Here is a 21,176-nt window from a genome sequence, read left to right as displayed (position 1 = left end):
GCGTCCCAGGAGCTGTATCATGATATACTATGTAGTGGACAAAAATATGGAGAAACAACACGTTACTATGCCCAATAAGGTGCGGGAAAAACATTGGCATTCCAAAACAGGTTCCAGTCGTCTCGCAATGAACAAATACAGGTCCTGTTTTCAAGGGAATCTCACGCCATTCTTCCTACAAAATAGTGGCGAGTTAAGGTAACAATGAAGATAGATAGCGACCACGCATGCTTCTCCACAAAGTACAAGTCAACCGTTCCATAATGTTGAGCTCTGGCGACAGCTCGTCCTCGTGCTCGGAAAACCAGCCCTGGACGATGCGAGCTGTGTGGATAGGGGCGTTGTCATCTTGGAACACGCGTCGGAATAAAGATTGTATCATGGGATGACCTGATCAGCCAAAACGGTCACGTAACCCTTGGCGGTAATTCATCCTTGCAGAGCAACCATGGGGCTCATGGAATACCAGCATATGGCTGCCCAAATCACCGTAGAACTTAGCCATGTGTCATTCTTGGGACAGAAATTGGAACAGTGTAAAAGGAGACTCACCTGGCCAAGTGACTTTCTTCCATTAGTCCGTAGTCCAGGTTGCATGGCTTCGGCACCACGTTTTCCTGCTACTGTCGTTTGTATCACTCAGGAGTGGTTTTCTAATTCCAGCGTGCCCTGAACTTCCCATCTTATGGAGCTCCCTTCGTGTTGTGTTGGTACTACAGCGTTCTGCAATGAATTTTTCCAGCTGTCGTCCCTTTATTTATCGTCACAGTCCTCTTTGACGTACATCTGTGACGATCACTCAACACACATTCGTCAACGTTCTGAGTTAGCGGATGATATTTTCCCGCTTTCCCAGCATGCGGTATAAATCTGCTATACGGATCCTCTTGAAATGTCAAACACTTTGGCCCACTGGTTACGAAGGCAACCACCACAGGAGTGCCGAAAATTTTCCCACATTCGAATTCACTTAGTTCTGACATAATGCACTCACAACTACTCAGAACACTGTCGTGACAACAACTGGCACATGCAACGTACGGAGGACATGGCCCGGTGCCGCTCGTGGTCAACCACGACAGCACTACCGGAGGGTTGCCTTGTATCTGCATGTATATTCAAGCAGGAATACTACGTCTGCCACAGACGGCCCCTGCCAGGCAGACTACACTCAAGACACCCCTGCGTACCATATAACCTACACAAGCACTTGCACGTGCAACCAAGAGGGAAACAATTCTTCAAAATACACTCCTGGAAATGGAAAAAAGAACACATTGACACCGGTGTGTCAGACCCACCATACTTGCTCCGGACACTGCGAGAGGGCTGTACAAGCAATGATCACACGCACGGCACAGCGGACACACCAGGAACCGCGGTGTTGGCCGTCGAATGGCGCTAGCTGCGCAGCATTTGTGCACCGCCGCCGTCAGTGTCAGCCAGTTTGCCGTGGCATACGGAGCTCCATCGCAGTCTTTAACACTGGTAGCATGCCGCGACAGCGTGGACGTGAACCGTATGTGCAGTTGACGGACTTTGAGCGAGGGCGTATAGTGGGCATGCGGGAGGCCGGGTGGACGTACCGCCGAATTGCTCAACACGTGGGGCGTGAGGTCTCCACAGTACATCGATGTTGTCGCCAGTGGTCGGCGGAAGGTGCACGTGCCCGTCGACCTGGGACCGGACCGCAGCGACGCACGGATGCACGCCAAGACCGTAGGATCCTACGCAGTGCCGTAGGGGACCGCACCGCCACTTCCCAGCAAATTAGGGACACTGTTGCTCCTGGGGTATCGGCGAGGACCATTCGCAACCGTCTCCATGAAGCTGGGCTACGGTCCCGCACACCGTTAGGCCGTCTTCCGCTCACGCCCCAACATCGTGCAGCCCGCCTCCAGTGGTGTCGCGACAGGCGTGAATGGAGGGACGAATGGAGACGTGTCGTCTTCAGCGATGAGAGTCGCTTCTGCCTTGGTGCCAATGATGGTCGTATGCGTGTTTGGCGCCGTGCAGGTGAGCGCCACAATCAGGACTGCATACGACCGAGGCACACAGGGCCAATATCCGGCATCATGGCGTGGGGAGCGATCCCCTACACTGGCCGTACACCACTGGTGATCGTCGAGGGGACACTGAATAGTGCACGGTACATCCAAACCGTCATCGAACCCATCGTTCTACCATTCCTAGACCGGCAAGGGAACTTGCTGTTCCAACAGGACAATGCATGTATCCCGTGCCACCCAACGTGCTCTAGAAGGTGTAAGTCAACTACCCTGGCCAGCAAGATCTCCGGATCTGTCCCCCATTGAGCATGTTTGGGACTGGATGAAGCGTCGTCTCACGCGGTCTGCACGTCCAGCACGAACGCTGGTCCAACTGAGGCGCCAGGTGGAAATGGCATGGCAAGCCGTTCCACAGGACTACATCCAGCATCTGTACGATCGTCTCCATGGGAGAATAGCAGCCTGCATTGCTGCGAAAGGTGGATATACACTGTACTAGTGCCGACATTGTGCATGCTCTGTTGCCTGTGTCTATGTGCCTGTGGTTCTGTCAGTGTGATCATGTGATGTATCTGACCCCAGGAATGTGTCAATAAAGTTTCCTCTTCCTGGGACAATGAATTCACGGTGTTCTTATTTCAATTTCCAGGAGTGTAAATTCCAGCATGAATGTTACGTCTGCCACAGACGGCCCCTGCCAGGCAGACTACACTCAAGACACCCCTGCGTACCATATAACATACACAAGCACTTGCACGCGCAACCAAGAGGGAAACAATTCTTCAAAATAAACAGAACTTGCTAGAGACTAATGCGAACCTTTTTCTGCAGAGGTCGCCTCACAGACACGGGGAAGTCTAAGCACTCCGCCGACCCCAGCCGGCTTTATAAGGCCAGCGCAGCAGCAGTACAGCCAGTTCCTCGCCGAGCTAGGACCAGCTCCGACGGAACTCACCGACGCTCTTGACGAATGGTCGTCTACATGTTATTTGTTTTCTTTGTGTGTAATAGTGATTGTTCGAGAAGTGTAGTTCAGTTTCAATAAACGACCTGATACTGAGTGTTCTACAATACTGAGTATTCTTCAACGAATTTCTCGGGTGTTCCTATATTTTGTTCCAACCCCTGCACAAGTGACAAAATCATAAATTAAGTTCAAAAATAGTTCAAAGGGACCTAAGCACTATGGGACTTAACATCTGAGGTCATCAGTCCCCCAGACTTAGAACTACTTAAACCTAACTAACCTAAGGACATCACACACATACATGCCCGAGGCAGGATTCGAACCTGCGACCGTAGCAGCAGCGCGGTTCCGGACTGAAGAGCCTAGAACCGCTCATCCATAGCGGCCTGCATAAATTAAGTACTACAAGACGTATTCATATTCTAGTAAACTATAGTCTGCTTGTGCTCACGATCATCCAATACACATGCGCTTTACTAGTCGCATCCCTTGCGAAACCCGCGGTCGACGAAATTTTTGAGAATTGTTCAACCATTACATCGAAGAAGTGATGATGGAAATAAGGGGAAGATTTAGCAGAAGTACTAGAATTAAGTGTGAAAGGATATCAGTGATAAGATTTGTTCATGATATTGCCCCCCGGAGTGATGGTGAGGTACATTCAAAGGTCCTGTCGAATGGTACAGAATATTAATTCAGAGTAAACCAAAGGAAGGTGACAGTAATGAGGAGGAGGAGAAGAACGAGATCAGCGATAACCTTATAATATCAAAACGGGGGAAGGTGGAGGGGGGGGGGGTTGTTGTAGAGGAAGTAATGGAATTCTGCTGTCTTACAAACAAAGCAATCCGTGACGGACGAAGCAAGTGGGACATAAAAGCAGAGTAGCATAGACAAAAACGGCACCCTTCATCGTAAGAACTTCTCTTAATATCAAACACGGGCCTTAATTTGAGCAAGGAATTTGTTAGGATTTACATCTGGAGCATAGTATCGTATGGAAGTGTGGAAGTATGGAAATACCAGAAAAGAAGACGATCCAAGCGTCAGAGAGGTGGAGTTAGAGAAAGATGTTGAAAATAAGATGAAGTGATTAGGTAATAAATGAGGAGATTCTCGCTAGAATTGGCCAGGAAAGGAACATGTGGAAAACATAGACAAATAGGGGTGTGATAGGATATCGTTAAGACAACAGGGCATGGTTTCCATTGTACTAAAGGGGCCTGTAGAGGGTAGAAGATGTCGGGGGACGAAAGAGATTGAAAAGTATCCAACAAGTAAGGTTGTCTACAACCTGCACTGAAATTTCAGTTGTAAAACAAAGGGTATCTGAATAAGCAACGAGGTGGTGTTGCAGCCTATCCCCAATTTTACACTATCTGTCAACCGGCACGCAGTCGCTGTAGAACGAGCAGTGGAGCAGTAACTACGGAGTCCATCAGTGTTCAGTGTACTGGGATTACAGAACCTAGGTGACGTCTGCAGGATGTTCATTTGAGACAATTTAAAAAATTTTAGGCAAATGGCTAGCATAACTTTCTAGTAAGAAAGGAGACTTGGGATCAAGTCCCGACCATGACACAAATTTTAATTCATTTCTTCAGCTTCCGTCATTATCGTAGGTTTCATGCAGTGTTGTATTCTGTTCATTGAGATTAGTGGCCATCCACCGGCCGTCCATGCTTGCCGTTTACGCACCACGCCAGACGCCGCCTTTCGTGTTGTGAAGTTAACGGCAGCCTAACCGTGGGACGGTAACACCCTGGTCCGGCAGCTGCTAGAATCCGACCAATAGTGCGAGATGACACAGAATGTTGCGACAAGTCCATTACCTGTCCTCGGATGGCAGGCGTGACTGAATGGTTTACAGTGTGCTTGGTAGAACGACTAGGAGTACACCTGCCCTCATGTTCCCATCGCGAGACTGTCACATCAGTACAGTCTACCAATACGAGTGTTTCCAGAACGAGATTTTCACTCTGCAGCGGAGTGTGCGCTGATATGAAACTTCCTGGCAGATTGAAACTGTGTGCACCGTCAGAGACTCGAACTCGGGACCTTTGCCTTTCGCGGGCAAGTGCTCAGCCATCTGAGCTACCGAAGCACGACTCACGCCCGGTACTCACAGCTTTACTTCTGCCAGTATCTCGTCTCCTACCTTCCAGACTTTACAGAAGCTCTCCTGCGAACCTTGCAGACCTAGCACTCCTGAAAGAAAGGATACTGCGGAGACACGGCTTAGCCACAGCCTGGGGAATGTTTCCAGAATGAGATTTTCACTCTGCAGCGGAGTGTGCGCTGATATGAAACTTCCTGGCAGATTGAAACTGTGTGCACCGACAGAGACTCGAACTCGGGACCTTTGCCTTTCGCGGGCAAGTGCTCAGCCATCTGAGCTACCGAAGCACGACTCACGCCCGGTACTCACAGCTTTACTTCTGCCAGTATCTCGTCTCCTACCTTCCAAACTTTACAGAAGCTCTCCTGCGAACCTTGCATAACTAGCACATTCCCCAGGCTGTGGCTAAGCCATGTCTCCGCAGTATCCTTTCTTTCAGGAGTGCTAGTTCTGCAAGGTTCGCAGGAGAGCTTCTGTAAAGTTTGGAAGGTGGGAGACGAGATACTGGCAGAAGTAAAGCTGTGAATACCGGGCGTGAGTCGTGCTTCGGTAGCTCAGATGGTAGAGCACTTGCCCGCGAAAGGCAAAGGTCCCGAGTTCGAGTCTCAGTCGGGCACACAGTTTTAATCTGCCAGGAAGTTTCATATCAGCGCACACTCCGCTGCAGAGTGAAAATCTCATACTGGAAACATTCCCCAGGCTGTGGCTAAGCCGTGTCTCCGCAGTATCCTTTCTTTCAGGAGTGCTAGGTCTGCAAGGTTCGCAGGAGAGCTTCTGTAAAGTCTGGAAGGTAGGAGACGAGATACTGGCAGAAGTAAAGCTGTGAGGATGGGGCGTGAGTCGTGCTTCGGTAGCTCAGATGGTAGAGCACTTGCCCGCGAAAGGCAAAGGTCCCGAGTTCGAGTCTCGGTCGGGCACACAGTTTTAATCTGCCAGGAAGTTTAATATGAGTGTTGCGCGACTCAACCGTCTGGCTAAATGGAGACCCACCGTGAGGCGCCTTTCAAATTCTGTGGCGTACTGATAACTCTGTCTCACGAGAGTACTCGGTGTCCGCGCGTCTTTCACGTTGGATTCATTTCCATGTCGCAGATGGTGATGGTGACATTCGACCATGTGTTCCAGCTGCTTCACTCATTTTGTCAGGCAGTGTAGTTGCTATAAGGCGGAAGTTGTGAGGGCGGGTGGTGAGTCGTGTTTGGGTAGCTCAGATGATACTTGCCCGCGAAAGGCAAAGGTCCCGAGTTCGAGTCTCGGTCCGGCACACAGTTTTAATCTGCCAGGAAGTTTCAGGTGGAAGTTGTTAATGCCAGTAAAAAGGCACATAAAATACTGTAAAGACGGGTCCAGAAAAATGTTGACAGTCTTTGATAGCCAAACAATCCTGTTGGAAGAACGTCCGCAACAAAGCATTTTAGCAGAGGTTGAAAATACCGCTTCAGTTGTCAACCTGTTCTGAGCTCACAGGCAGCACACCGCGCTTGTTACGCGCGGCGCTCGGGTACCACAGCACAGCTACGATACTTGAAGATGGGCTTATAACAGTCCGAAACCGGTCGTGTGAAAATAAAGAAATTTACCGCTGAAGCGGTATTTTCAGCCTCTGCTTTGATAGTCAATATTAATGGAACAAAGTGACATACCGTTACAATTCTTGCACGGTGGGAAAGTCATTTTATTTGTTCGGAGTGACCTACATTAGCACCCAAATAATGTCGATACGGCTGAACTGTTGACCGCACTACGGCTGTCATTACTGCCGATGGGATAGCCGCGCAGGACGCCTCCATGGTTTCTGGCAGGTCGTTGATTGTAGCTGGCTTCTGTTGGTAAAATTCATTTTTCAAGATCCCCCATAGATAGAAGTCAAGAGGTGTAATGTCTGGAGACCGTGGTGGGTAAACAGCTCTTCTTCCACCTATCCATCGTCCAGGCAATTTTCATCCAAGTAGGCTCTGACATCTCAGTCCTACAGAGGTAGGGCTCTATCTTGTCGTAGGCAACAACTTTCATTTCCGAACGTCTCTCGGACGGCAGGTAAAATCGATGTTCGCGGCGTATCAAGATATGCCTCACCAGTTACGAAACCTTCGAAGGAAAATGCATCAACCAAATGACGGGATGGCAGGCCACACCACACAGTGCACATGCACTCCGTCTTCAGGCCAAAAGCGGCCCATCGGGAGCATCCGATCGCCGTGTCATCCTCAGTGGAGGATGCGGATAGGAGGGGCGTGTGGTCAGCGCACCGCTCACCCGGTCGTTATGGTGGTTTTCTTTGACCGGAGCCGCTACTATTCGGTCGAGTAGCTCCTCAATTGGCATCAAGAGCCTGAGTGCACCCCTAAAAATGGCAACAGCACATGGCGGCCTGGATGGTCACCCATCCAAGTGCCGGCCACGCCCGACAGCGCTTAACTTCGGTGATCTCACGGGAACCGGTGTATCCACTGCGTCAAGGCCGTTGCCTTACACCAAAAAGTAATATCTGCTAAACTGAGATGTTTGTCCACGTGAACGTGAAGACTTTCAGGAACCCAGCTGTGGCGCTTTACAGTACCGTTCAGCTTGAATTGCGCCTCTTCAGACCAGATAACCATCCCTGCAAACCGTTCATCCTCGCAAAGCATGCCTTCAAACCATTCGCAGTACTCCATCCATCGATCCGAGCCGTTCTCGTCCATAGCGTGCAGCGATCTTGGAATGTACACTTCCCACTTTGCAGTCTTCAGAATTCGTCGCGCGCTTGATCGTCTTACCCCGCTTTCACGTGCTCCCTGCTTCACAGATTTTTTGAGGTGACCTAGTGAAATGTTGCAACACAGCAGCGCTGGAAGCCCGTCATCTTTTTTTCTCGTCGGTCAGAGCTTTCGTTATGCACATCCTGAACAATATTGCCTGCTTCAGATTTAACCCGAATGCAGTGAATTCTTGTACGTGTCGGTGGCTGTTCCGTACACATTACGCCGTTGTACCTCCATCATGCTTTCGTACTTCCAGTATCATTTTGAAACGTCCCCTTAGAAAAATTATAAATTACTGTGCTGGTAGACTTCTACGTTATTTGATACAAAGACAGTTGAGTAAATCTGAACGTACTCAGACAGTTCTCTCTTTACTTATTCTGATCCTCACTAAACTGACACACAATATATTTTAGCGCAATGAAATCTTTCAGTAATCCCTACAAAAGAATGGCCCTGGTTGGCAATAACCTATACCTTTCATGAATCACTTACCTCACAACAATCTTCGTTATTCGAACTACTGCAATACAGCGAGCGCCAATAATGCAAGCTAAATAAAAGATTCTAGGCATAGTTATCAAATGAAAGATTTTGATATAGAACAAACAATGTATTTACCTTAATGTTCAAAAATCAATTCATGACATCCATCTTTACAAATTTCCTTTTTCTGGCGGACACACGTCCAGATCGTCCGCTCATAGTAATCTCTCAAAACTCTGGCATCTCTCTCTCTCTCTCTCTCTCTCTCTCTCTCTCTCTCTCTCTCCACATCCACCACTGCTGGCGGCTAACCTCCAACTGCACAACGCTACGCGCTGTTCACATCCAGCTGACCAACACTACAATAGCGAATATTCCAACAATGCCAACCAACCACAGACTGCACGCAGCACAGTCAGTGATTTTCATGCAGAGCGCTACGTGGCGTTACCAACATAAAAACCTAAACAGCCTACTTACAATTTCAGTACGACCTTGCGTTGCTCAAACGACAGTCTTATTTCATTCGTTGCTGGACTGGTATCTGCTGAAAAATTCGCGCCAAGATCTGTTGAGAAAACAATTGACTACGCTACCGCGCAAAATTACAACGATAGGTCATTTTGCTCCAAAGATATCGACTATCAGAGAGTGTCTACATTTCTCTGGACCCTTCTGTAAATTCATTTCTGACCATCAGTTTGAGAATACTCGTCTATCACATGCAGAGTTTCGTGCTTAAAGGCAGCGAGACACCGTTTAGGGCGACCACAGTTCCACGCGCCGCAACTCCTAAAATAATGTTTGTGTCTGTAACTGCGCCAAGCGTACTGAAAATGCGACAGAGTAAATCGCTTATCAATAGCCAGTTCCGGGAAATAATGGTGAAAACGGCCCTCTCTGTTGCGCAGAAAGAGGTTAACGGTAGGTTCACAAGAGCCCCGCTGGGAAAATGAAGCGAAAAAAATACGGAGTGGAGAAATATTGCAGAGCAATTTGCTGATTACGGAGAGAGAATCGACTTTTCCGTCGCACTCGGGGAATAGCCGCCCCTCCCATTCTTCCCTCCACTCACCCATCCGTTCTTCGTTGTCCTCCCATTTTCCTCTCAATTTCCACAATTCAGTCGTCTTATAATCGATGCCTGATTAACAAATTTGCTATCTTAAAACACAGACTTAATTTATACTAATGCCTAGCTTTTTTCCAACGTATTAATTAAATAAAAATTTTGAACGTAAAAAGCTTCTGATTTCTCTACCGTAATTTTCATTATACTGCAAAGCACGATGACTAGTTTCGGTTGATTTCTACAACCATCTTCAGATTCCGGCTTACGAAGGAGCGATCCATCACGACGCATAAAATGGTCATCCTTATAAAATGTGCACACTATTTAAGAGAGACACCAAATACGCACTAAATTAACAAAAATGGTTCAAATGGCTCTGAGCACTATGGGACTTAACATCTATGGTCATCAGTCCCCTAAAACTTAGAACTACTTAAACCTAACTAACCTAAGGACAGCACACAACACCCAGCCATCACGAGGCAGAGAAAATCCCTGACGCCGCCGGGAATCGAACCCGGGAACCCGCGCGTGGGAAGCGAGAACGCTACCGCACGACCACGAGGTGCGGGCCTAAATTAACACATATACTGTTAAGTACCTTGAGTTACAGACATTTAACTTGTGTTCTGGAATTCAAAAATTTTCTTTTCAAAACCTAATTTATGTTCCTAATCCTCTGAAAATATTCGAGAACTTTCTACAAAATTTACTCTGTTTAATCTTTTTGCACTTAGTAAGCTGTTCTCATGAGGTTTTTAGAGTGTATCGACTAGGAGAATTTTAATAACTTTTTAATTATAGTTCTGTAAGAACAATATAAAATTCATGCAAAATTTCAGTCACTTTGCCCATATCTCAGCTTACATCCAGAATTTCAAAATTTATTCTTGAGACAGCGTTTTAAGGGTACAACATGTCATAATTGTAGCCTTCATAGGTTCTGAGTAATACATACATAAAAATTTAAAGAAAAAAATCAGGAAATGGAATTTAAAGTTCAACCCAAAGTATTTTCTTTTGTCGCATCTTCAGAAGAGCCCACATTTGTCCTCATGGTCCTCCGTTCCTTCAAGGCTTCTCTTCTGGTTTCTTGCTTCCTGCTTTCTTTCCTTTTCCAGGTCTTTACTTTTCAGCGCTCTAAATCTATTTTTCTCAAGACTTATTGAGTGAAATTTCCTATCATATAGCCCATTCTCTCCAATACCTTCATCCCCCTACGTTCCCATTATTATATACAAAAAGTAGCAATTCTGACAACCGTAGCAGATGCAAATTTGGTTTTAGGGCATAGGTTCAACGTGAGTGAATTTAGAGACTCATTAGGATTCTGGGTTTCGCTACGAACACACCTTGTTTGAAGTTCAGGATCGGCCAGAAACCTGAAGTGGGAATTGCGAACATCCAGGGTACAATTTGGAAGCCTTTCCTTGTGAATGTAGGGCTTGTTATCCCTCTGAGCATGTAAATATTTACAACAACTGATGTGTCAAAGATGATGAATGAGGTGTTTCTCTGTCGACACCCTGTGGAAACATGTAGCCCATATTGCGCTCTTCATGTCGCCTGCACTGGATAGGCTCTAGCTGATAGCCTCGCCACAATTTAATTGAAGAGCGTCTATCATCATATTTGTGAGACTTCTTCTTCTTCTTTTTGTCCCACGTCACGTAGGGTAGTCGTCGCTCTTCTTGATCCTTCTCCTCCATAGTACTTCATCCATTGCCTCTTCCTTCTTCCATCCTTTCTCCCTTAGGTCCCCGAATATCTTATCTCCTTCTCGCTCCTTCAATCTTTATATCTTCAAATTTGTTTCTGATGTACTCTTCCCCTTTTCTCTGTAATTGTCCGTACCACCTTAGTCTGCTCTCTTGTATCTTTTTCCCCCATAGGTCCCACTTTCACAGCTCCTCTAACAAATTCATTTATAATTCTGTCCTTCCTTGTTACCGCACACATCCACCTCAGCATCCTCATTTCCGCATCATCAATCTTTCTTCCCTGGGCTACTGAGATTGGCCATGTCTCTGCCCCGTATATCATATTAGACCCTCGCACCGACTGGTACATTTTGCCTTTCAACCAATGCTCACCTTCTTATCACGCAACACTCATTTTCCTCCAGTTGTTCCAACCGCAATTTATTCGGTGTTTTATCTCGCTTTCCAGTCCTCCGTCCCTCTGTATGTATGACCCCAGGTATTTAAATTTGCAGACCGATTTCAACTCATCATCCTCGATCTTGCAAGACCTCATCTGCACATCCTTCAGTGCTAAATATTCTGACTTTGTCCTGCTAATTTTCACCCCTCTTTCTTCTAGTGCCTTCCTCCAATCCTCCATTTCGTCAAGTCTGTCGATGCTCTGGTCACAAAGAACCACATCATCCGCAAACATCATATTCCACGGCGTTTTCTTCTTCACATCTTTCACCAGCACATCCACAAACAGGTCAAAGAGGTAGGGACTAAGCGCAGACTCTTGATGTAACCCTACTTTTACTTGTCATGGCCACACTACTTCTCACCTGTGTCATTGCTCCTCTGCACATTTCCTTCACTAAACTCACATACTTCTCTGGCACGGACTGCTCTCTCATGCTTCTCCATTTTTCGTTCCTTGGGACTGTCATATGCTTTCTCCAAATCAATGAAAGCCGTATGTAGATCGGCTTGTAGCTCCCCGTGTCTCTCCCCTATCCGGCTTAAAGCATGTATTGCATCAGTCGTTGCTCTTCCAGGCATGAACCCAAACTGTTATTTGTGAGACTTGTGTCCACCAATATCCTTTCTATATTCCAACTTTTTGCCCTTCATATCACCGACAAAGCTGCTTATTCCGATCTACAGGGTGAACACAAATAAAACCGTCCGATTTCAAGAGAGGGATTCCTGACTGAAAATGGGGGAAAAAAGGTCCTGTGAACGTGTGTCAGGAAGTGGATGGTGTGCGTGGAACAACAACAACAAATCCTGCCGAATCACAATACATGGCTGCTGCATCGCATCCACATCACAACAGATGTTCAATGGGGTTTCCACGGGTTTGCAGGCTATGGGAGGAGTAGCGGTTTTGATGCAGGATACACATAAGAGGCTTACACGTGTTGGCGGGCCACTGAGCTTGTACTATGCATTTCAATATCCTGTAGAACCCGGTCCGCACAATCTGGTGCACGCACAGTCTGCCGCCTCCCTCGTCGTTCATCTCAAGATCTCACTAAAGCCCAAAAAGTGTTAGCTGTGCGCGGCTCGCAATCGTGCCGTTTATTGCTCGACAGCTTATCTTTGCGGTGCCGCTGTCTCCTGTTTTGTCTTTATTCGCTTTACTGACGTCACTAAGCTGCTGGTTTTCTTGCCCGTGAGTGGCAGCAGCAGCAGCAGCAGCGCTTATCGATAAGTGCACTGTCGTACTATCTGTGCAGCGACCGGTAGTATTTCCGGGTCGTGGTCTGTCGGCAGTTGAGTTGGGACGCAGCAGCAGTGAGGTCCGGACAACCAGTACTCGTCGACTACTGGCGACACACGTGCACTGTCCGACGGATGGAGACTGCAGCGGGAACCACCGTTGGTTGGTCGGTCGGTCGGTCGGTCGGTCGGTCGTCTCATCGGGCGACGTGTATTTGAGTATTTGATCGCCGACCGCTTATGGCAGGGGCGGGCAAACGTTGCACGCGGCTCATGAGCGCTCAGCGCTGCACGTGTGCTGCTCGCGTGCAGGCGTCGACCGGAGCTGTGGCGACAGCCGGCAGGTTGCGGCAGTGTAGTGCCAGGCTAAGCTGCGGACGTTGATGCGAAGCGAGCACTATGTAGTGAACGTTGTATTTCAAGAAACGGAGAAGTGGAGATTTGCTATCTTTTAAAAAGTAATGGGAGAATCATTTTTTCTTTGTGCAAAAACGTGAAAATTCGAAATGTTTAATATGTGGCAGTATTCTCGCTGGTCAACGGAAGTTTAGTATTGAAGGCCATTATAATAAATTTCACAAGGACGAGTACAATTTATTGTCGGATTCTGAGCGGATGGGGAATTGACTGAGCTTAAGAAGAGCGATCTGACGATACCAGATGAATCTGTCGTAGTTGGCCGGCCGGAGAAACCGAGCGGTTCTAGGCACTACAGTCTGGAACCGCGCGACCGCTATGGTCGCAGGTTCGAATCCTGCCTCGGGCATGGATGTGTGTGATGTCCTTAGGTTAGTTAGGTTTAAGTAGTTCTAAGTTCTAGGGGACCGATGACCACAGCAGTTAAGTCCCATAGTGCTCAGAGCCATTTGAATTTGTCGTAGTTGCTGTTGTCACGAGAGATCTGTGACTTTCTCTCGTCATGTCTCTCATCTAACAGCATTTTATGGAGCACTGTTTTCCAGTTTTCAGGACGACAGCAATAATAGCCCAGCGGTATGTGGAAGTTATAAGACTGCGCTTAATGTAGCGAGAGCTGAAAAACCATTTGCTGAATTAATAAGTCTCGGTTAAGAGCAAACATCAGTGATGAAAATTTACGTAACTGTTTGTGTTTGTCTGTATGTAGAAATTTTGTTCCAGATATTGAACGTATTGTAAACTCCACCTGTGATAATTAAATAAAACGTATAGTAGGTAATAGGTACTCTTTCAAACCATGATTTCTTTCAAGCACTCCTACTAACCTTATTCATTCACTCAATAAAGCAAGCTAGGAAACAAAACGCATTACAGAGGAGGGGGCGGACAGAAGGTATGGTGGGGATGGGAGATAAGCGGGTGGCCAGCTTGCCCCTGTGTGCACGTGGAACACCTGTTAACTGCACGCGTGCAAGTGCACCGCACATGTGCAGGATTCCTGCCCGCCCCTGGCTTATGGGTTCTGTGTGTGTCTTGAATTGTGGTGGTGGTGGTTAGTGTTTAACGTCCCGTCGACAACGAGGTCATTAGAGACGGAGCGCAAGCTCGGGTTAGGGAAGGATTGGGAAGGAAATCGGCCGTGCCCTTTCAAAGGAACCATCCCGGCATTTGCCTGAAACGATTTAGGGAAATCACGGAAAACCTAAATCAGAATGGCCGGAGACGGGATTGAACCGTCGTCCTCCCGAATGCGAGTCCAGTGTGCTAACCACTGCGCCACCTCGCTCGGTTGAATTGTGATTCGTCCTTGTGATTGCTTTTAGGATTGTTCGAGTGCTTGTGGAAGTGTTTCCGTGGAGCTGTGTGTAGCTTGTGAGATTTCGGCTGAGCAGTTATGTTAACGCTGCCTGCGCATTGTCAGTCGGTCGGTTGGGGCAGAGTCCGGCACGGCTTGTAGTTCGGCAGCCTTTGGTGTTGTTCATATTTTTGAGTGGTTATCGCGCCTTGGCTGTATTTACACACCAATATTTGAAGAGGTTGCTGCTGGTATCTTCGTCCTCGCTGATTTTTCCCTTGTCGTGCCGTTGGTCGGCCGGAAGGGAATTGATTAGGTTGTTGGTCGGTCCTTCAGCCGTCCCCGGGGCCGGGTTGCCATCCGATTATTTAGTGTTACGTTTGGCTGCCTGTCTCACCTAACTCCACGGGAGAGTTACCTCCTCAGGCCGACCCTTGGAACACATCTAAGCACCACTGTTCTGTTGGTTTTAGATTGTGATTTTCTTTTAGTCTGAAGTATTGTGCGAGGCCTTCAGCCGTCTATTACGAGGTTGCATTCAAGTTCTAATTAACTACTCACCCGAAATCGATGAAACTGGCGTTACTTCTCGACGTAATCGCCCTGCAGACGTACACATTTTTCACAACGCTGACGCCATGATTCCATGGCAGCGGCGAAGGCTTCTTTAGGAGTCTCTTTTGACCACTGGAAAATGAGGCAATAGCAGCACGGCTGGTGAATGTGCGGCCACGGAGAGTGTCTTTCATTGTTGGAAAAAGCCAAAAGTCACTAGGAGCCAGGTCAGGCGAGTAGGGAGCATGAGGAATCACTTCAAAGTTGTTATCACGAAGAAACTGTTGCGTAACGTTAGCTCGATGTGCGGGTGCGTTGTCTTTGTGAAACAGCATACGCACAGCCCTCCCCGGACGTTTTTGTTGCAGTGCAGGAAGGAATTTGTTCTTCAAAACATTTTCGTAGGATGCACCTCTTACCGTAGTGCCCTTTGGAACGCAATGGGTAAGGATTACGCCCTCGCTGTCCCAGAACATGGACACCATCATTTTTTTAGCACTGGCGGTTACCCGAAATTTTCTTGGTGGCGGTGAATCTGTGTGCTTCCATTGAGCTGACTGGCGCTTTGTTTCTGGATTGAAAAATGGCATCCATGTCTCATCCATTGTCACAACCGACAAAAAGAAAGTCCCATTCGTGCTGTCGTTGCACGTCAATATTGCTTGGCAACATGCCACACGGGCAGCCGTGTGGTCGTCTGCCAGCATTCGTAGCACCCACTTGGATGACACTTTTCGCATTTTCTGGTCGTCATGCAGGACTGTGTGCACAGAACCCACAGAACTGCCAACTCTGGGGGCGATCTGTTCAACAGTCATTCGGCGATCCCCCAAAACAATTCTCTCCACTTTCTCGATCATGTCGTCAGACCGGCTTGTGCGAGCCCGAGGTTGTTTCGGTTTGTTGTCACACGATGTTCTGCCTTCATTAAACTGTCGCACCCACGAACGCACTTTCGACACATCCATAACTCCATCACCACATGTCTCCTTCAACTGTTGATGAATTTCAATTGGTTTCACACTACGCAAATTCAGAAAGTGAATGATTGCACGCTGTTCAAGTAAGGAAAACGTCGCCATTTTAAGTATTTAAAACAGTTCTCATTCTCGCCGCTGGCGGTAAAATTCCATCTGCCGTACGGTGCTGCCATCTCTGGGACGTATTGACAATGAACGCGGCCTCATTTTAAAACAATGCGCATGTTTCTATCTCTTTCCAGTCCAGAGAAAAAAAATCGGAGGCCTTAGAACTTGAATGCACCTCGTAGTTTAGCTTGTTTTAATTTTAAAATAAGGCCTTCAGCCGACTTAAACTAATCTTTCAAGATTAATTTGTTTAAATTAAAAAAAAGAGATTTGGCGCCATTTGAAATATTTGTTAACCAGGCCTTAAGCGTTGAGTTGTTCTACGTTCAGTATGTAGCCTTCAGCCGAGTTTTTACGTGAAATATTTTTAAGTAAGGCCTTCAGCCGCATGTATTCCTTAAAGCAATTTTAATAACTTGTGTTCGGGCTTTCACCCGTATTGTTTTGAGTCCTTTTAAGGGCATGTGTGATTAAGTTTTTTTTAGAAAAATAAAGTTTGTGTGTTTTGTGCATCTGAGAGTAACTGATTTTGGCCCCTTTTCACAACTATGACCTTCTCCGCTCTCTCTTGCGAAACCAGATTTGAAAGGGCTTATAATGTTATGTGATGTGGTTGGTGTCTGTGAGGGTACCCGTTTTGGTTTAGCCGTGCTGCCTCTCGACTGTTTCCATCTCCTTTCTCGAAACGCAGAATAGTAGTTGGATTTTGAGGCATGGGCCATTCAGTTTTGGAAATAGTTGGGGAATTCAATATCCTGAGGTGCCCGGTGTCAAGAGTGTGCCGAGAATACAAAATTTCAGGCCTGTCACCACGGACATGGCAGTGGCCGACGACAGAGCTGCGGCGTTTCCGTAGAGTTGTCAGTGCTAACAGACAAGCAACACAGCAGAAATCAGTGTGGGACGTACGACGAACGTATCCATTAGGACAGTGCCGCAGAATGTGACGTTGACGGGCTATAGAAGGAGGCGAATGGCGCGACACAGGCTGCAGCGCATCCCGTGCGGACGAAACCGTAACGGTTGGATCGTAGACGACGGGGGAACCGTGGCCTCGTGAGATAAGTCCCGATTTCTGTTAGTAAGAGCTGATGGCAATGTTCGAGTGTGGCGCAGACCCCTCGAAGCCATGGGACCCAAATTGTCAACAAGAGGCTGAGCAAGCTATGGTGACTTCATAATGGTGTGAATTGTGTGAGTTCTCTGGTCCAACTGAACCGATCATTGCTTGGAAATGTGCGGCCATTCATCGACGTCATGTTCTCAAATGGTTCAAATGACTCTGAGCACTATGCGACTTAACTTCTGAGGTCATCAGTCGCCTAGAACTTAGAACTAATTAAACCTAACTAACCTAAGGACATCACACACATCCATTCCCGAGGCAGGATTCCAACCTGCGACCGTAGCGGTCGCGCGGTTCCAGTCTGAAGCGCCTAGAACCGCACGGCCACTCCGGCCGGCACATGTTCTTTAAACAAGGATGGAATTTTTATAAACGACAACGTGCGATGTCACCGGGCCACAATTGCTCGCGATTGTGCCTGAAGAACGTTCTGGACAATTCGTGCGATTTGTCCACCCAGCCCGCCCGACCTCAACCCTATCCAACATTTATGGGACATAATCGACAGGTCAGTTAGTGCACGAACTCCTGTACAATTTCTCGATTGTGGGCGGCTATAACGGCAGAATGGGTCAGTATTTATGCAGGGAACTTCGAACGACTTGTTCGTTCCTTGCCACGTCAAGTTCTATGTCTACATCTACATTTATACTCCGCAAGCCACGCAACGGTGCGTGGCGGAGGGCACTTTACGTGCCACTGTCGTTACCTCCCTCTCCTGTTCCAGTCGCGTATGGTTCGCGGGAAGAACGACTGCCGGAAAGCCTCAGTGCGCGCTCGAATCTCTCTAATTTTACATTCGTGATCTCCTCGGGAGGTATAAGTAGGCGGAAGCAATATATTCGATACCTCAATCCAGAAACGCACCCTCTCGAAACCTGGACATCAAGCTAAACCGCGATGCAGAGCACCTCTTTTGCAGAGTCTGCCACTTGAGTTTGCTAAACATCGTAACGCTATCACGCTTACTAAATAACCCTGTGACGAAACGCGTCGCTCTTCTTTGGATCTTCTCTATCTCCTCTGTCAACCCGATCTGGTGCGGATCCCACACTGATGAGCAATATTCGAGTATAGGTCGAACGAGTGTTATGTAAGCCACCACCTTTGTTGATGGACTACATTTTCTAAGGACTCTGCCAATGAATCTCAACCTGGCACTCGCCTTACTACACCGGGAAAATGGAGGTCCGACGCAATTGTCGCCTAGTTTACCGCCTCCTGCCATTCTTGCCGGTGTTAGCTAAATTTAATCGAGTACATTACTAAGAAATCTGCTTCTATGAAAACAGTTGCTGCCTCCTCAGTTATCCAATTCGGATAGGCCTAATAATTACGTGATAACGCCCCTGAGACTTATCAGTTCAAAAATGGTTCAAATGGCTCTGAGGTCATCAGTCCCTTGGACTTAGAACTACTTAAACCTAACTAACCTAAGGACATCACACCCATCCATGCCCGAGGCAGGATTCGAACCTGCGACCGTAGCAGCAGCGCGGCTCCGAACTGAAGCTCCTAGAACCGCTCGGCCACCCCGGCCGGCTCTTATCAGTACGCTTGATTTTCTTCATCCTTCTATAAACACCACACATCAAACTTTTCGATCCTCATCTTTTCGGGTTTTCCCACAGTCCATAATTTACTACTTCTTTCTACATACTTCCATAAAAATTTATTTCTGTTTGATTTTTCTCAGGCGCATTTTCTATTCGTTATTTGCTTTGCCCTGAAGGCTACCTTTTTGTGACTGCCTGATACGATTCTGCATTGCCTAATGATAAGTCCAAATTTTAACTTTCAATTCAGTTTTATTCTTACTGAGTGTATTTATATCTGGCGTCTTTTTTCTTTAGTGGTTGAAGGGATGGGGGTAATTTCCGGCAGTTGTGGTGTCCAAACGAAGCAGTGCGGCGTTGTGAAGACGCGACGTGTGACTTGTTCAGGAAAGCGGTCTGCTACGAGATGAGCCAGTGGGCGATTACCAGGTGTATCGATTTTACATTCAGAATGATTAATGGAGGCGTAACCTGGAGGTCAGGCACGATGGACGGGAGAACAGGTAGTTGAAAAGTTGGGAACGGTGCGAGTCGTGGAGCAAGGCAGGACAGTGCTATAGCGTCGAGAGGGTCATAAAGACCGTTAAAATTACGTATAATAGCTCCGAGGATTTAGGAGGAAAGCGTTAGCGATACGCCAGCTGCTCGCAAAAGTTTAAGTCACATTAGTGCTTGCTTGCAGTGCAAGGAAATATGCTAAATCAATTTTTTGTGCGTATTGTCATGTACAGACGTTAGCAAGTAGAGGTAATGTTGTTGTACTTGTTGTTGTTGTTGTTGCTGTGGTCTTCAGTCCTGAGACTGGTTTGATGCAGCTCTCCATGCTAATATATCCTGTGCAAGCTGCTTCATCTCCCAGTACCTACTGCAACCTACATCCTGAATCTGCTTAGTGTATTCATCTCTTGGTCTTCCTCTACGATTTTTACCCGCCACGCTTCCCTCCAATAGTAAATTGGTGATCCCTTGATGCCTCAGAACATGTCCTACCAACCGATCACTTCTTCTAGTCAAGTTGTGCCACAAATTTCTCTTCTCTCCAATTCTGTTCAATACCTCCTCATTAGTTATATGATCTACCCATCTAATCTTCAGCATTCTTCTGTAGCACCACATTTCGAAAGCTTCTATTCTCTTCTTGTCCAAACTAGTTATCGTCCATGTTTCACTTCCATACATGGCTACACTCCATACAAATACTTTCAGAAACGACTTCCTGACACTTAAATCTATAATCGATGTTAACAAATTGCTCTTCTTGAGAAACGCTTTCCTTGCCATTGCCAGTCTACATTTTATATCCTCTCTACATCGACCATCATCAGTTATTTTACTCCCTAAATAGCAAAACTCCTTTACTACTTGAAGCGTCTCATTTCCTAATCTAATTCCCTCAGCATCACCCGACTTAATTTGACTACATTCCATTATCCTCGTTTTGCTTTTGTTGATGTTCATCTTATATCCTCCTTTCAAGACACTGTCCATTCCGTTTAACTGCTCTTTCCAAGTCCTTTGCGGTCTCTGACAGAATTACAATGTCATCGGCGAACCTCAACGTTTTTATTTCTTCTCCATGGATTTTAGTACCTACTCCGAACTTTTCTTTTGTTTCCTTTACTGCTTGCTCAATATACAGATTGAATAACATTGGGGATAGGCTACAACCCTGTTTCACTCCCTTCCCAACCACTGCTTCTCTTTCACGCCCCTCGACTCTTGTAAGTGCCATCTGGTTTCTGTACAATTTGTAAATAGCCTTTCGCTCCCTATTTTATCCCTGCCACCTTCAGAATTTGGAAGAGAGTATTCCAGTCAACATTTTCAAAAGCTTTCTCTAAGTCTACAAATGCTAGAAACGTAGCTTTGCCTTTCCTTAATCTTTCTTTTAAGATAAGTCGTAGGGTCAGTTTTGTCTCACTTGTTCCAATATTTCTGCGGAATCCAAACTGATCTTCCCCGACGTCGGCTTCTACCAGTTTTTCCATTCGTCTGTAAAGAATTCGCTTTAGTATTTTGCATCCGTGACTTATTAAACTGACTGTTCGGTAATTTTCACATCTGTCAGCACCTGCTTTCTACCTTTATGAAACGATTTTACGAATCCACTTGGGCTGTATACTATTTGCATAAAATCCGTTATTCAGTAATATTCACCAGTATGGAGATGTAACTTTCTAGTGTACCCGATAATGCAACAGCGGAGAAATATGAGGACATGGACGTGGAGAAATGTGTTCCGGGTGGTTATAATTACAATGGAGGTACTCAGAAAGGTCCAGTGTGTGCTGCACTACCGTGTGGCAGCGAAACTCGGTAGGTATGCTAATGCG

The 21,176-nt window shown here is 46.9% G+C and overlaps 1 protein-coding gene and 1 pseudogene across 1 annotated transcript in view; both read right to left on the bottom strand.

Moving 5' to 3' along the window:
* The window catches only part of LOC126109521 (uncharacterized), a 497,003-nt gene that overhangs the window by 286,164 nt on the left and 189,663 nt on the right, over positions 1-21,176 (bottom strand). The gene's annotated exons all lie outside the window — the stretch shown is intronic.
* Positions 7,447-7,564, bottom strand: LOC126109956 (5S ribosomal RNA; annotated as a pseudogene).

This window comes from Schistocerca cancellata, chromosome 12 (genome assembly GCF_023864275.1).
Source record: "Schistocerca cancellata isolate TAMUIC-IGC-003103 chromosome 12, iqSchCanc2.1, whole genome shotgun sequence".
Lineage (NCBI taxonomy): Eukaryota > Metazoa > Arthropoda > Insecta > Orthoptera > Acrididae > Schistocerca > Schistocerca cancellata.
This window is presented reverse-complemented; position numbering and strand designations above follow the sequence as displayed.